Source organism: Macaca mulatta, chromosome 11 (genome assembly GCF_049350105.2).
Source record: "Macaca mulatta isolate MMU2019108-1 chromosome 11, T2T-MMU8v2.0, whole genome shotgun sequence".
Taxonomy (NCBI): domain Eukaryota; kingdom Metazoa; phylum Chordata; class Mammalia; order Primates; family Cercopithecidae; genus Macaca; species Macaca mulatta.
The window spans coordinates 29614032-29627857 of NC_133416.1; the positions used below are offsets into that span (position 1 = coordinate 29614032).

The 13826-nt window shown below is 40.6% G+C and overlaps 1 protein-coding gene across 6 annotated transcripts in view; it reads left to right on the forward strand.

Annotated features, from left to right (window-relative positions):
• The first annotated feature begins 958 nt into the window (after nt 1–958).
• The window catches only part of STK38L (serine/threonine kinase 38 like), a 78268-nt gene continuing 65400 nt past the window's right edge, over nt 959–13826 (forward strand). For 2 of the 6 annotated variants that reach the window (XM_077952832.1, XM_028828936.2), the window contains exons 1-2: nt 984–1030; nt 2207–2266. The gene's annotated coding sequence lies outside the window, so the exon portion shown is untranslated. Of the gene's footprint in view, nt 1031–2206; nt 2267–13826 lie in introns of all 6 variants that reach the window. The other 4 variants (XM_077952833.1, XM_077952834.1, NM_001261495.1 and 1 more) reach the window with 3 other exon arrangements.

Sequence of the window (13826 nt, forward strand, 5' to 3'; positions counted from 1 at the left end):
GTGTCACCTGCTCTTGGGAAACCTAAAGATGACAGGTGGCATTTCTAAGTGATAATTTTTGCAAGCACAGTACCAGCTTCATATATTGTCTCAATAAACTAAAAGTTAAGGATATTTTATAAAACCTCCAATACTCATATTGAGGATAAACTTGTCAACAATAATTGGTAGTCATTCTCTTATTTGGGTTTCCCAAAGGCCAGTTTTGTCCCCATACGCAAATTGCATCAACCTTCCCAAAGTTGTCCCTTTTGGGTCATCCTATAGGGGAGTGCTCTTCTGCACAATTCTCAAATCCTAATGATAAAGCAGGCCAGTGCTGTCAGTTATTTTAGATTTTCCAAGAAAACCCAAACAGGTTTTTAATGTATTTTTTGTGGCATTTCCAAATCCTAGTTCCTTTCCAGTCTCTGGAGTCCCCTCATGGTGAAATGGAAGCATCAAGGAACCTGGGTGGCTTCGAGTCCCCACAGCTACCGACTGAGCAACTTAGCTGATCCGTCTTTGTTGACCACTGTTTCCCCATCTGAAAAATGTGTGAATTCTCTTTCCATTTCTAACATTCTTTGCATTACATTGTTTGAAAAATTCGGATGACATTTAGAATGTGACTAATGTCGCAACACACTAGGCCACCCTCAAGAGAGGCCTGAACAGGTTTTGAGTAAAAACGGCAGTGAGGTGAGGCTGGTGAGAGGAGAAGCGGTGAGAATCAACTCCCTCAGAACTAGTCTGAACTTCACCAGCCAGAGATGGGTGGGGCCGGGGAGAGCGGCGTTGACGACAGAAGACTACTTCCGGTTGTGGTGCGTATGACGTCAGGGCGAGTCGGACCGACCCAGCCACCGAGAAGCCGAGGAGGGAGGGCTCGCGAGAGTTCAGGGAGGCCGCCCCGAGATTCCGGCGAGGCCGCGGGTCCCACCTCCCGGGGGCGGGGCGAGGGCGGAGCGGGGAGAAGGGAGCGGACGGGCGCCCGGCCGGCTGCGGTCCGTGCGGAGGCTGAGCCGGCCGCGGGCGCGACCGGAGGCAGGTGAGTTCGCGGATGCGGCGCTCGGCTGGGGGTCCGGGCTCGCCGCGCCAGCCCCAACTCTGAGAGCAGGAGGAGATCTTAGGTGTCTTTGAGTGTCCAGGGAAAGCGGGGCTAATTCCGGGGCTGGAAATGTCTCCGGGGAACCTGCGGCGACGGCCTTGGCCCTCTTATTCCCCGGGGTGATACTGGCCCCGTGTGTCCGGAGAGGGAGCCTCGCGCCCGGGAAGGAATCTTTGTCCTTCTCTCTGCTCCTTTCTCCTTCCACTCCCCAGCCCCAGAGCACCCCACTCCGGGTCCCCGCCTGGGCTTCATAAACAATAACAAATGTCTCGGATCCTCTCCGGGTAGCCCCAGCGCTCCCGTCCCGTGCCCTCCAGCCTATGTCACCCAGAGCCAGGATCCGAGGCATGGCTCTTCAATTGTGGGGGCTGTTTGTGTACCGTTCCTAAAAACTGATGCGTCAGATTGCCAAACATTTCTCAAGACAGACTCAGGAAAGCCTCCCAGCTCCCAGAAGCCACGGAGTGCTCAAAACCAGTCTTAGAGTCTATCTTTACCATTGCACCCGTAGCCCCTTCCTTTCAAAATCATTTTATCCCACTCCTTTTTTCACCTTTAGTATCGAGGTCAAACGAGTGGTTATTTGATGTGGGAACAGAAAAGATTATAACCAATTGAGTAGGGCACGTTTCACCTTTAAAAAGTTGCCAGGTTGACAGCAAAAGAACAAACTTTATTTTCAAAAGCAGTGGCCTTTCCTTTTACTGGTGCTGCTTTTGTTTTGTGGAATAGCTTTTCGGGTTCTAAGTTTGGAGGAATGATATAAAAAGAAATGGAAGGTGGGGGGAGGGCTAGTGGCTCTGAAAGTAGTGGCTTGTCCAAAAGTAGGATGCTGTTGTTTCTCACTTGATAAAATGCAGAACCAACGCTCTTGCCTATTTCACATAACTTGTGGTAAGTTTTGAGAGAGGCCACTTAATCGGAAATGGCCTGACTGTTAGCTTATTTTACAGCTCAAATATGAAAAAACAGCTTTAAGTGATTTAAGTTCTACCTCTTGATTGTAAGATGGGGATTGATGAGTGAGATCCTTTTTGGCGCTGGGGCTTGCGTTTGACCGGTCTCTCTACTTTAAGGCAGGGTCTATTGTACTTAAGCCTCTTTTTGCTTCCTCAGTACAGATTCCTCAGTACAGATTCTTGAAAGTTCTTTGTCTCAATCATCTGTGTATATAAGGTACTGTAAACCTCTTTGAATTTGGCCTTTCTCTCTGTGCCTCAGGATATGTAAAACAATTAAGTTTATTATACTCTCTCCCCAGTGGCTGAGAGGTATTGTATGTGAATTAGCCACCCTTGTGACTATTTGAGGAGAGAGAAGTTAGTCTAAAATATTATGTTAAATTATGATATTACATAATTTTATTGCATAAGTTCATCGAACTACTTACATCTGAAAAATCCTGATCTCAAAAGAGGTACAATGAATTAAAAAATGCTTTGGTTTGACCTCACTTAGCTTTGTTTTCTCCTTGTTAAGATGGCTGATAATGTTTCCCATTTGGTTGGGATGTGTTTAGAATGAGAAGCAAAGTTGGGTGTAGTTTTTGTACTCTTTTGAAAGGCCCTGCCACTGGGAATGAAAAAATTAGACTTAGAAAACCCACATTAAATAGGAGCAGTTCTTCTCTAGCCATTTGCTCTTGAGTTTGTTTTAAAATAAGTCAAAGAATAGAGACTAAGATGATTTGTGCCAACAAATAGATGTCCTTGCCAGTTTTTATGCTGCAAACTTGATTTCTAAAGGTAGGACACTATAAGAACAAAGGAAAAATTGGACTTTCTAAAAAATGATAACAAAGCAATGGACTCAGTTCAGCTCTTTGCTTTCAGAAAAGTTCTGTTCTCTTAAATGTAAGGAGAGCATCATTGTGTTAGTGAAATTGGATAATGCCCTTTCGAAAGTGCCTCCGCAGTGATCCAGGATAAGTTGCAGACTTTTTTTGGTGTGTGTGACACTTTTTGTTAAGAGAGAGAGCACAAATCACAGCCAGAAAGACTTGCATCTCGATGTATTGTTAAAATGCTTTTATTTTATGTAAATAGTGTAGGGTGAATCAAACAAGCATATTGTCATCTAGCATCCTTAGGATTACATTAAAATCAGCAGATGGGCAAGTTATGATTAGGTTAGACTTGACATATGCAGAAATTATGCTACTGTATTTTTATATTAAAAGCACCATTGTCTTTTTGAATGAAATAATGAAAGCAAGCTTTTGAGACATAACTTTTTTTAAAAATTAAAAATATATCTTTGGTTAGTAGTTTAAAAACATGAAGCATATCCTCCTCTTATTCCCCCCAAAATTTTTGTTTAAGTCTTAAGAAAGTATTTAGCAAGGTATGACCAGTACTTAAGTGCACTGGTTGCATAAGCCTTCTGTCTCCAGGTAAAGGTTTGCTAATTGACAGGGTATTATTGTTCAGAATCTTTAGAGGGAAAGAAATCAAAGGCAGCAGTGAACAGTGTTTGCTGCTGTGTACTCTCGGACGAACTGTGGTTGCTGTCTTCAAGGAGATGTGATCCAGTGGGAGAGAAATGTACCTACCCAAATAAATACCATAGAAAATGTGTTTTATGAGGAAGCCAAGGAGGGAGGGATTAAATGCTACTAGACCAATTAAGGAAGACTGAAATAGGAAAAGGCGTTTCTGTGGATGATTTAAGTGATCTAGTCATATGATAATGATGATAAGTAAATATATAATGCTGCTTCCTGCTAAACCCTTTACATGTACTACTTACTTGCCTGGCTTTAATCTTCACAACAACTGTATGGAGTAGGTATTTTTATTTTTCCCGTTTTGTAGATGAAGTAACTGTGGTACTAAGGTTAGATAGCTACTGAGTGGTAGGACCAGGATTCTGAGCCAGGCATTCTGTCTTGTGCCCTATGGCGTGCTTAACTGCAATCCATATTTTCTCTCCCATTCATGATGGTCTTCCTCAGGTCTGTAGTTTCAAAAGCTTGACTTGGGAAATACGTTCTTCTGACATCTAAATTTTGGGGTCAGTTTTCTAGAAACAGTTCCAAAATAAGGAACACCCAAGTAAATGAGTTATTTTTGACATGTTATTTTAATCCATTTTTGGAAGTTATTCGTGGTACAAATTAAATATAACTATTGAGTGGGACTCTTTAATAATTTTGACTTATTACCTGTAAGTACTCATAAGGACTTAGAAGTGAGAAGTTATTCCATATTAACTCTTTTGCTTAATGGAATGTTTGAGTCATTGTATATTTTGTCCTGTAATTATTATTTTTTTAAAGACAGAGCCTCACTATCTTGCCCAGGCTGGACTTGAACTTCTGGGTTAAAATGATCTTTTTGCCTCCTAAGTAACAGGCACTATAGGCCTGAGCCACTGTGCTTGGCTTTGTTCTGTATTTTTTTTTTTTTTTTTTTAGACAGAGTCTTGGTCTTTTAGGCTGGAGTGCAGTAGTGCGATCATGGCTCATTGCAACCTCTGCCTCCCAGGCTCAAGCGATCCTCCCACCTCAGCCTCCTGAGTAGCTCAGACTACAGGTGTGCACAAGCATGCCCGACTGATTTTTAAATTATTTGTAGAGACAGGGTTTCATTATGTTGCCCAGGCTGGTCTCAAACTCCTTGGCTCAAGTGATCCTGCTGCCTCGGCCTCCCGAATGTTGGGATTAGAGGTGTGAGCCAATGTGCCCAGCCCTGTTCTGTAATGTTTTAAACCACTTGGCACTGAATAGTTTTGGGGTTGAATTATGAAGTTGAAATTTAGTTAATGATTGAATGTTGGTCTCAGCCCTTTTAGTTTATTTGCATGAATAGCTATGCTTATAATGGCAGAAACAGGGTGAATAGAGTGTTGTACATGTATAAAATGATAGAAGTTCCATCACTGATACTTTCTGTTGGGGCAACTTTGACAGTTCTTTGGGATTGTGAAATAAAAGGTGCTGTAGAAGTGAGCAGTGTCTTGTGTAAATGTCCACCTGATTTTATTTATGAAGTTTCGAGAATAGTCCATATTTGTTGTTTAAGAATTGGAATCACAAATTCAATTGGATTTAAAGGTTAGAAAAAAAGCGTATCTAGGCAGGGAATGCAGCAGGTGAGCAGTGGGAGAGGTATTGCCTACCTTTTCCTAACTGTCCAGCAGGATCCAGACTCTTCAGCTTAAACCGTACTTAAACCGTACTCGTAGTTTAAGTACAGCTCCAGAGTCATAGTCTCTGTGAACGAATATAAGTATCCTCTACTTGACTTAATGGGGTAGGTTCTAGAAGACACTTGTACTAGGACAGTTGATGGTTGATGAGTTTAAAACCTAATGGGAAAAGTAGCAGAACTAAAGCCAAGATTTAAAGCATGTGTATTTGTATAATTGAAATAAGACAAAGATGGCAAAACAAATTGTAAAAGTTTTTTTTAAAAACAGGCCTTAAATTAGTAGTGATGGTATATCATTTCCATTTACCATGCCCTGATTGGCAGATCTTTAGCCCATCACTTCATGGAGATACTTAGATGTCGACTTCGCTTTGTTATAAAAAGTTTACAGGTTCTTCTAAGTACAGGTAGTTTTGGAAGATTGTCTTAGTAAAAAGGTGTGTGAGTTGGTCTATCAAAAGGAAACCAGTCATACTGTTACCTCCTTGCTAATACAATTTTGGGGTCATCTTCTCCCACCAGGAATAGTTAGTCTACACTGAAAATCCATGGAGGCAGGTAGCCTGCCCTTAGATGAGCTCTGCAAGTCTTAGGGAAGACCTTAACAGTTATAGGTCATGTGGTGACCTGATCATTCACTGTGGTATTGTACAAATTCAAACAGGCCTGGAGCCTTGGCAGTTGTCTGTGGTTTGTGATGATAACACTTATGCTTAGCTTTTATTTATTTATTTATTTAATTTATTTTTGAGACAGAGTTTCACTCTTATTGCCAAGGCTGGAGTGCAGTGCACAATTTCGGCTCACTACAGCCTCCACCTCCTGGGTTCAAGTGATTCTTCTGCCTCAGCCTCCCAAGTAGCTGGGATTACAGGCATGCGCCACCATGCCCAGCTAAGTTTTGTGTTTTTAGTATAGATAAGGATTCACCATGTTCGTCAGGCTGGTCTCGAACTCCGGACCTCAGATCATCCACCCTCCTTGGCCTCCCAAAGTGCTGGGATTACAGGTGTGTGTCACTGCGCCTGGCCTATGCTTACCTTTTAAATTCTTAACAGCTCCTTGCCTTTCCCTGAATTAACACTGAATCAGTTGGTAGCCCAAATTGTTGATTCTCTGGCCATTTATACAGAAGGCTTCATGTTTTCCTTGCCTTTTGCTGATTCTCATTGATTCCACAGGTATAGAATTTGTACGTTATAATATATAAGTCTCTGATCCCATATGCACAGATAACATCCATTGTTTTCTTACCTCTTTGAGTTATTTACTATCTCTACAGCTGATTCAGGAGATTTTATTCCTCTTTTTCCTGATTCCTGGGACACTTCTACTGCTTTTGCAGTTCCTGAATAGGTTGGAGTTAATAACGTTTAACATCACAAATCAACCACAAATACAAGACACCCGGAATAAAGAACAAGATGGCAGAAACTAACATGAGAGCATGATAGCTAATGCCGTGTATTTTTGGCATTTGGGGTTGCTGTGCCTTTGCTGCAGAGTGTAGCTTTCGTTCTGTTCTGAAAGTTTAAAAAATTGAGTTTGGGACAGAGAAGCCTCTGTACACGTTAATAAGCACTTTTCAGGGGCCTAGTTCTTCCGTTACCATTCTGCTTTTATGAATACAGTTATTGCTGTTCTGCTTTTATGATCTGGAGATTTTGACTACATTTCTCTTGATTCCTCACCAATTCTAGAGACACAGTAAGTAATCTGTACATTTAGTATGAAGAAAACTTTGTGTAATTTATATTTCTTAAACTTTGTCTCCCGGTGGTAATATATAGATTTAGCTCTCCGAATATCATCTTCCCCTCTTCAATGTTTTTGATTCCTTTGTCTTTCTGAAAGTCACCCATTGGGGAACAGGTCTAATAATTTTGTCAATGCCAGTAACCACTTACCACTTACAATGCACCAGACATAGTGCTAAGTACTTTGTATATATTATCTCATTTAATCCTTATAGCAATCCTGTGAGTTATTATCTCTACCTACAAATGAGGACACTGGAGCTTAGAGAGGTGAAGTGACTTGCTCAGGGTCACACAGGTAGACCATAAGTGGTAGAGTTAGAAGTTGATTCTTCAAATCAGGTTTGCTTTCTCTTATATTGCATTATTTTACTACAAAAACTTCTCCTTTTCTCTTTAATTTACCTCCCTCTTCTAGTCCCACCCCAAGTTTTCTTTCTTCTCTTTTCTCCCCTCCTTTTTTGATAATTTCCCCTTTAGGAGTTATTTGCAGTTTTGTATGTCAGACATAAATTCTCTTGGGAAAAGATGCAGAACTAATTATATTCTGATTTTTTATAGAGAGGGATTTGCTCTTAGCACTTATTTTAAGAATAATACCAGGAGCCCTTTTATTTATATTACACTTTATAGTTTTATGAAGCATTTTTACACATTTCCTTACTTAATCCTCATACCAGTCACGTGGTATAGGCAGTGAGGGTATGACTATTACACCTATTTTCAGGTAAAGAGAGGAACTCAGATTAAGTGACTTGTCTGAGATCTCAAAATAATAGACAGAGCCTGAATTTAAACTTAAGTCTTTCAACTCTAATATAAACACTTTATTTAACACACTGGTCTTCCTTGTAGAGTAAAAGCTACTACAGGCAAATTGTTCACCAAGGGCTCTACAAAATTAGTTGGTGAGGCAAGGTTTTTGCCCTCAGCGATTACGGTGCTGAAATAAATGATATAATCAAATGTTCTGACTTCATTTAAACCAATTAGGAGTGGGGAAATATCGTTATAGCATGGCATTTTCTAAAGTTTTAAGCCTTGAGCTTTGTTTTGTTTTGTAAGAATTGAGAAGCTGGAATTTTATAGTTCTGATTTTTAAATCATGAAATGTTAAAGTCCTTAATTCTTAAGTTATTGTCTATCTCATTGTGTACTCAACTGCTTACATTCTAACAAAAACAATTATGATAAAAGAATAGGTTGAAGGGAGGACAGACATAAACAGTGAAATTAAGGAACTGGGAATCCTAACAAGGGCTTGCTGAGGTATCTTACAGTAGCACTTTTGTAGAAAATTGAATATGATCCTTAAAAGAATGGATAAGCTGCAAGTACTATTCACTTCTGGAAAGTGATAATATTTGAAAGCTCAGACAGCTTATTTAATGATCCATTTTTGACATACTATCTTGTACTAGTATCTTGTTTCATTAAATTTTACTAGCAGTGTTCATTTTTACTTAGTTAGGCCTCTACCCACTGACCTGCTCCCATTGTGGAAACACCACACCATTTGCCCCTTATGGCTTTTCTGTATTTGGCAGCTGAGGCTGGTTGCTCAGTTTATTGTAGTACTAGGGAGCTGCCCTTTGTTGTGTTTTTTACAACAGCGATCCATTTCATTTGGACGTTTTCGGATCTGGTTGAGGATGTTCTCCATATGTCGACTCTTATCTGGCCAAACAGAATAGACTTTTTCTATTTTTGTGGCTAGAGTGGAAAATTTTAGGACTGAATTGCATGTATATGACCCATTGATATTCTTAATACTGGCAAATCCTAGAGGAATTACAGGCTCATAATATTTTAGTGAGGTTAATCGTCATAATGCATTATTTATCAGCTATTTGCAGGGCACTGTGTTAGGTACCATGGCAAAATAGAGACAAATAGATGTCTGGCCCTCCATTTAGAAAAGTTCAATCCAGTAAGACGTATAACGTATGGGTACAAATAACTGTAATTCAAACAAAGTGATAACGGAGTAACAGGGTACTGTGGGAGCAAAGGAAAGGGAGATTGCTTCTGGCTGGGGAGATTAGGAAAGCTTCCTATATGAAGTGAATTATGAATTGACCCTTTCAGAGTGAAGGACATGCCAGGCAGAGGGATTAGCATAAATTGGGTGTATCTGTACAGCACCTGGTAAATTCTGTTAATTATCTACTTCTCTTTCTGCCCTATTGTATTTGAACCCATTGAACTTAGAGAACTGATGTTTGCCAGCCTTTCATTCTCTACTTCACCACCTGCTCAACTTGGTACATTTACTTAGAGTTGTAAGTGGCAGTAATGTATATGGAGTGAATTCAAGGAAAGAGGGACCAGAAATGGGAAGACCAGTGAAGAGACAAATTTAAATAATCTAGGTAATAATGATGAAGTTCTAAACTAGGTGAGATTGGGAAGGAGAGACTTGCATGGATGTGTCTCTCCTTTCTAGTGAAAGAAGCTAGGGAGTTCTTTCACTGTGAACTGTACACAAAGTACACACCATGTGCCAGGAGATACGGAAAGGGAAAGACGCAGTGCTCCCTCAGAAGCCGGACAGGTGACTGGAGAGCTACATTCACAGGGGTAGAAATAGCTGCAGTCAGGAATAGCAGCTGTCGTGAAAGAGCAGTAAGAGGCACACCTAAGGGAGAGGGGCACCTGCTTGGGATAGTGAGAGAAGCTTTCCAAAGATGTGTGAGTGTTTGAGCGTAGACTTGAAGGGTGAGGAGGAGTTTTTCAGGCCAAGAAGCCTTAGGCAGGTATTATCACATAGTGATATAAGACACTGAAGCATATTAGGGAGCCACAGGAACCGGAATTGTTGCCATGATGCTGGACAGGATCAATGAACTTTTTATTTGCTGTGTATTTATATTTATCCAGCATTCGCACTCTGAGCTTTTGTAAGAAAGTGTTTCTGTTGCCTCTGGTAGCCTATTGGAAGTACCTCTTCTGTGCTTCCCACTCCCAACCTGGAGTGCAGTGCTGCTGATAAATTGTCCCTTGCTTCCATTTTGTGAAATTAAACAGAAAAAGTAAAGATACCATCAGCTAGAGAGATAAAGAGAAAAGTAAATCCACTGAAATCCTTTTCTTTATTGAAGCCTAGAACCACCAAGGTTGTTGTATAAACAGAATGCTGCATCAGAGCACAGCTTCGAGAGCACTTGACTTGAGGGAGGGGATTGTGGTGGGGACATGATTATTCACCTTTCCCGTAGGGTTTTATGGAACTTTAAACAATTTCCCAAGACTGTAATACCTAATACTGAAGTCCTTTTATTTTAGTTCTAGCCTTGATTCTTTTCCTCTTCTCTACTCTAAGCCTTATTATTTTTAAAAAATAACACAGTTTAATAACTAACATGATCCTAAACTTCAAATGGTGTCAAACATCATCTCTGGTCTTCCTCTATCCTTGTTTGGTCATTCAGAGACCTGTACCTGCAAATCGTAATTATAAACTTTGTATGTAATCTACATTAGTTTGCTAGAGCTAAAAAGCACTACAGGTTTCTTTTTTACATAGATTTACTTTCTACAGTGGCTTTTTTTTTTTTTTTTTTTTTTTCTGTCCTGTGGATTGGGCCACTGAAACAGAATATAAAGTCGTTTTCTAAGGACAACCAAAAAGTTAATGGTAGTCTGTAATTCAAATTATATCCATTGTATTTCTAGGCCAGGGGTTGGCAGCTGTGTTGGCTTTAGTGGCATTACTGGTAGTACTAAAAGATTATGGGCACTCTCAGGGGGAAAGTGAAAGGAACAGGAGGAGAAAAAGCAGGCTTGTGGGGTGGTGGGAGAGGCATAAAGAGGGGGCAGGAGAAAAAGTACATATGGTTAAAAGAGGTCAAGTACCTCTCACACCTATTCCAGGTACCACTTAGTGGGACCAGTGCCATATTTAAGGATTAAGTTGAACTCCCAGCAGTACTGTCTGAAAATACTCTGGTTGTATTTTTATGCCAAAAATGGCAGTTTGTTTTAATCAAACATTTCTGGATTTAATTTTTAAAATTGTGTATGGACCTGTGTCTCTCTATTTTTAGAATTGAGCAGAAAAGGAGACAGAAATCAGCATACTTCAAATATCAATGAAAATTATAGGCACATTTCTGAAATGTAGTTAAAGCTTTAAGATCTAAATCCATAGATTAGCCCCATTGTATAGCCCAATTCAGGCACAAGGTGGCAGAAAGTAAAGGGCTGAATAGCTGAGAACGTGTGTTTGAATTTTTACTGTAGTAAAACTGCATTATCATACTAACCAGGAGTGTAACTGGACCCACAGAAGGAAAAATAGGGTGAAGAAATTAGAGCCTGTGCTTTCCTGTTCAAGTACACCAAGTACTCTCTCCCTTTCAGAAAACATTATCAAACAGCACAAAATGTATTTTTTAGAACTTACACAAAATATTGGACTGATGAAGCCAAAAACGAAAATACTTATGATTTTAGCTTTTCTGTAATAGTGGTGAAAAGTTATTTCTGATTGTAAGAAATACTGTATTGAATTGAAGTTTTTGATTGATTTTCAGAGTTGAAAGATGCGTTAGAGGTCATCTAGCCCAACTATGTTGTGAATTCCCTGTACGTCATCTCCAACAAGTGGATGTTTAGTCTTTGCCTAAATATTTAGGAACTTGCCTAAAGACAAGGAACTTAACAGATCACAAGATAGCTAACTTTCATTCCCTTAAATGGTTAATGTGCTCTTTTGTCCCAATCCTCTTCTCACTCCCTGCACTGTGAGTGTGGGTGATCTCGTTTGCTCTGGTATCTTCAATAACTGCTCTGCAATGATGACTTCCAAACCGTTATATCTTGCTCAGGTCTCCCTCCTGAGCTTGAGACCCCATTGTCCATCTGTCTTCTAGATACTCGCCACCTTTGGTATGTTCCATGGATAACTTGGATTCTGCTCTCCCAGAGCTGACTTTATCTTCTCCCTTCCCAGAACCATTCCTGTGCTCCTTAGCTTTCTCAGTGCATGGCGTTGTTCTCTATTTGGTTCTTAAGCTGTAAACCCAGAAATCACCCTTGACTCGTTCTTCTTGTTTATGACTGACAGCTAGTCATTTTTTAGGTCTTCCTTAACTACGTCTTGAATTCTGCCTTTGCTCTTCCTCCAGTGCCAGAATATTCATTCAGGTGCCCAATGATTGAACTAGCCATCTTTCCATGCTTCCAATCTTGCCTTCTTTTGGTCCATCTTCCATGTGGCTGCCTCAAGGACTGTCCTAAACTTGAATCTGATTATGTAACTTTCATCCTTAAAATTTCTAGTGACTCCCCATGGCCTCTTCCGGGCTCTTTAGTGTGACACATGAATTCCTTTTTAGTTTTCCAGCCTTACCTTCCATCACTCCCCTACTCATCTCTCAAACCACACTGAACCACTAGCTTTCTTGTACCTTTGGTCTCACACACTACTTTCTGGAATGCCCTTTCCTATACTTTTTGGGTAATTCCTGTGCTTTCTTTGGTATTCTGCTTAGGCATCTCTTTCAGGGAGGCCTACCTTACTTGACCTCTTACCTTCAGCAGGGTTAGGTGCCTCTCCTAGGTTTTCTGACAGTGTCTAGTATGTATTTCTTTCATGTTTTTTAAATATCCATACTACAGTAAGAGGTAATAATGTTGGGCATTGACTATGTGTCAAAACTTGTTGAGCATTTGCTATGTGCCAGGCATAGGACAGTGCTAACTGGAAAGTGTTTCCTTATATAATTTTCAACTGGTTCTCATCACAGAATTAGAGATAGTTTTTTTTTTGTTTTTTTTGTTTTTTGTTTTTTTTTTTTGAGGCAGAGTCTCGCTCTGTCACCCAGGCTGGAGTGCAGTGGCCAGATCTTAGCTCACTGCAAGCTCTGCCTCCCGGGTTTACGCCATTCTCCTGCCTCAGCCTCCCGAGAAGCTGGGACTACAGGCACCTGCCACCACGCCCAGCTAGTTTTTTGTATTTTTTTTTTAGTAGAGACGGGGTTTCACCGTGTTAGCCAGGATGGTCTCGATCTCCTGACCTTGTGATGCACCCGCCTCGGCCTCCCAAAGTGCTGGGATTACAGGCTTGAGCCACCACCGCGCCCGGCCTCTAGAGATAATTTTATGTCACTGCAAGAGTAATGTTTGAAGATGGCTGTCTTACATCTTCTCTCTTTCAGGCTAAGTATCTTCATTGAATTTGTTCAAATGTGGATTTCAGACCTTTTGCCTTCCTGGTCACTGCCATCCGTGTGTTTTATTTAGTTTTCTCTCTTAAAATATGTGGTTCCATTTTACATCAAATGCAGTTGTCATAAAGAAATGTAGGGCTTCTCGGATGGGTAGAAGCTGGATACGGATTGTCATATTTAAGGTATAGACCTCACTTATTTAGGTCCTTAGCTGTGAACATTTTTCTGAACATTTTCCAGAAGTCATCAGAATTATGGGAATTTACTTATATTTAGCAAGTGATGGAGAGACTGACATAAAACCAAGAATGCCAGTTAGTGAATATATTAGTATAACTGTGAATGGAATGGCAGCTTATGGTTGGATGAGCACACTCTCATCACTATAGGAGAATCTACAGGGGAAGCCAGCCCTTCTAATGAAATGGGTAATCTTAATGGGGAGTGTCACTAAGCCAGGATAACCCGATGGAGAGTCTTTATAAGGATGCAGCTGTCCAGCGCCGCTCTGGGGATGTGGTCAGTGTGCTTTCACCTCAGACAGTGTTGGGGGCACATAGGCAAAGTCTTCCTTGTTAAACTCCCGCTCTCCCCACTACCCCAGATTAATATAACCCCCTTCTGTCAACATAGTTGACAAGGTTTCAGCTTTCTT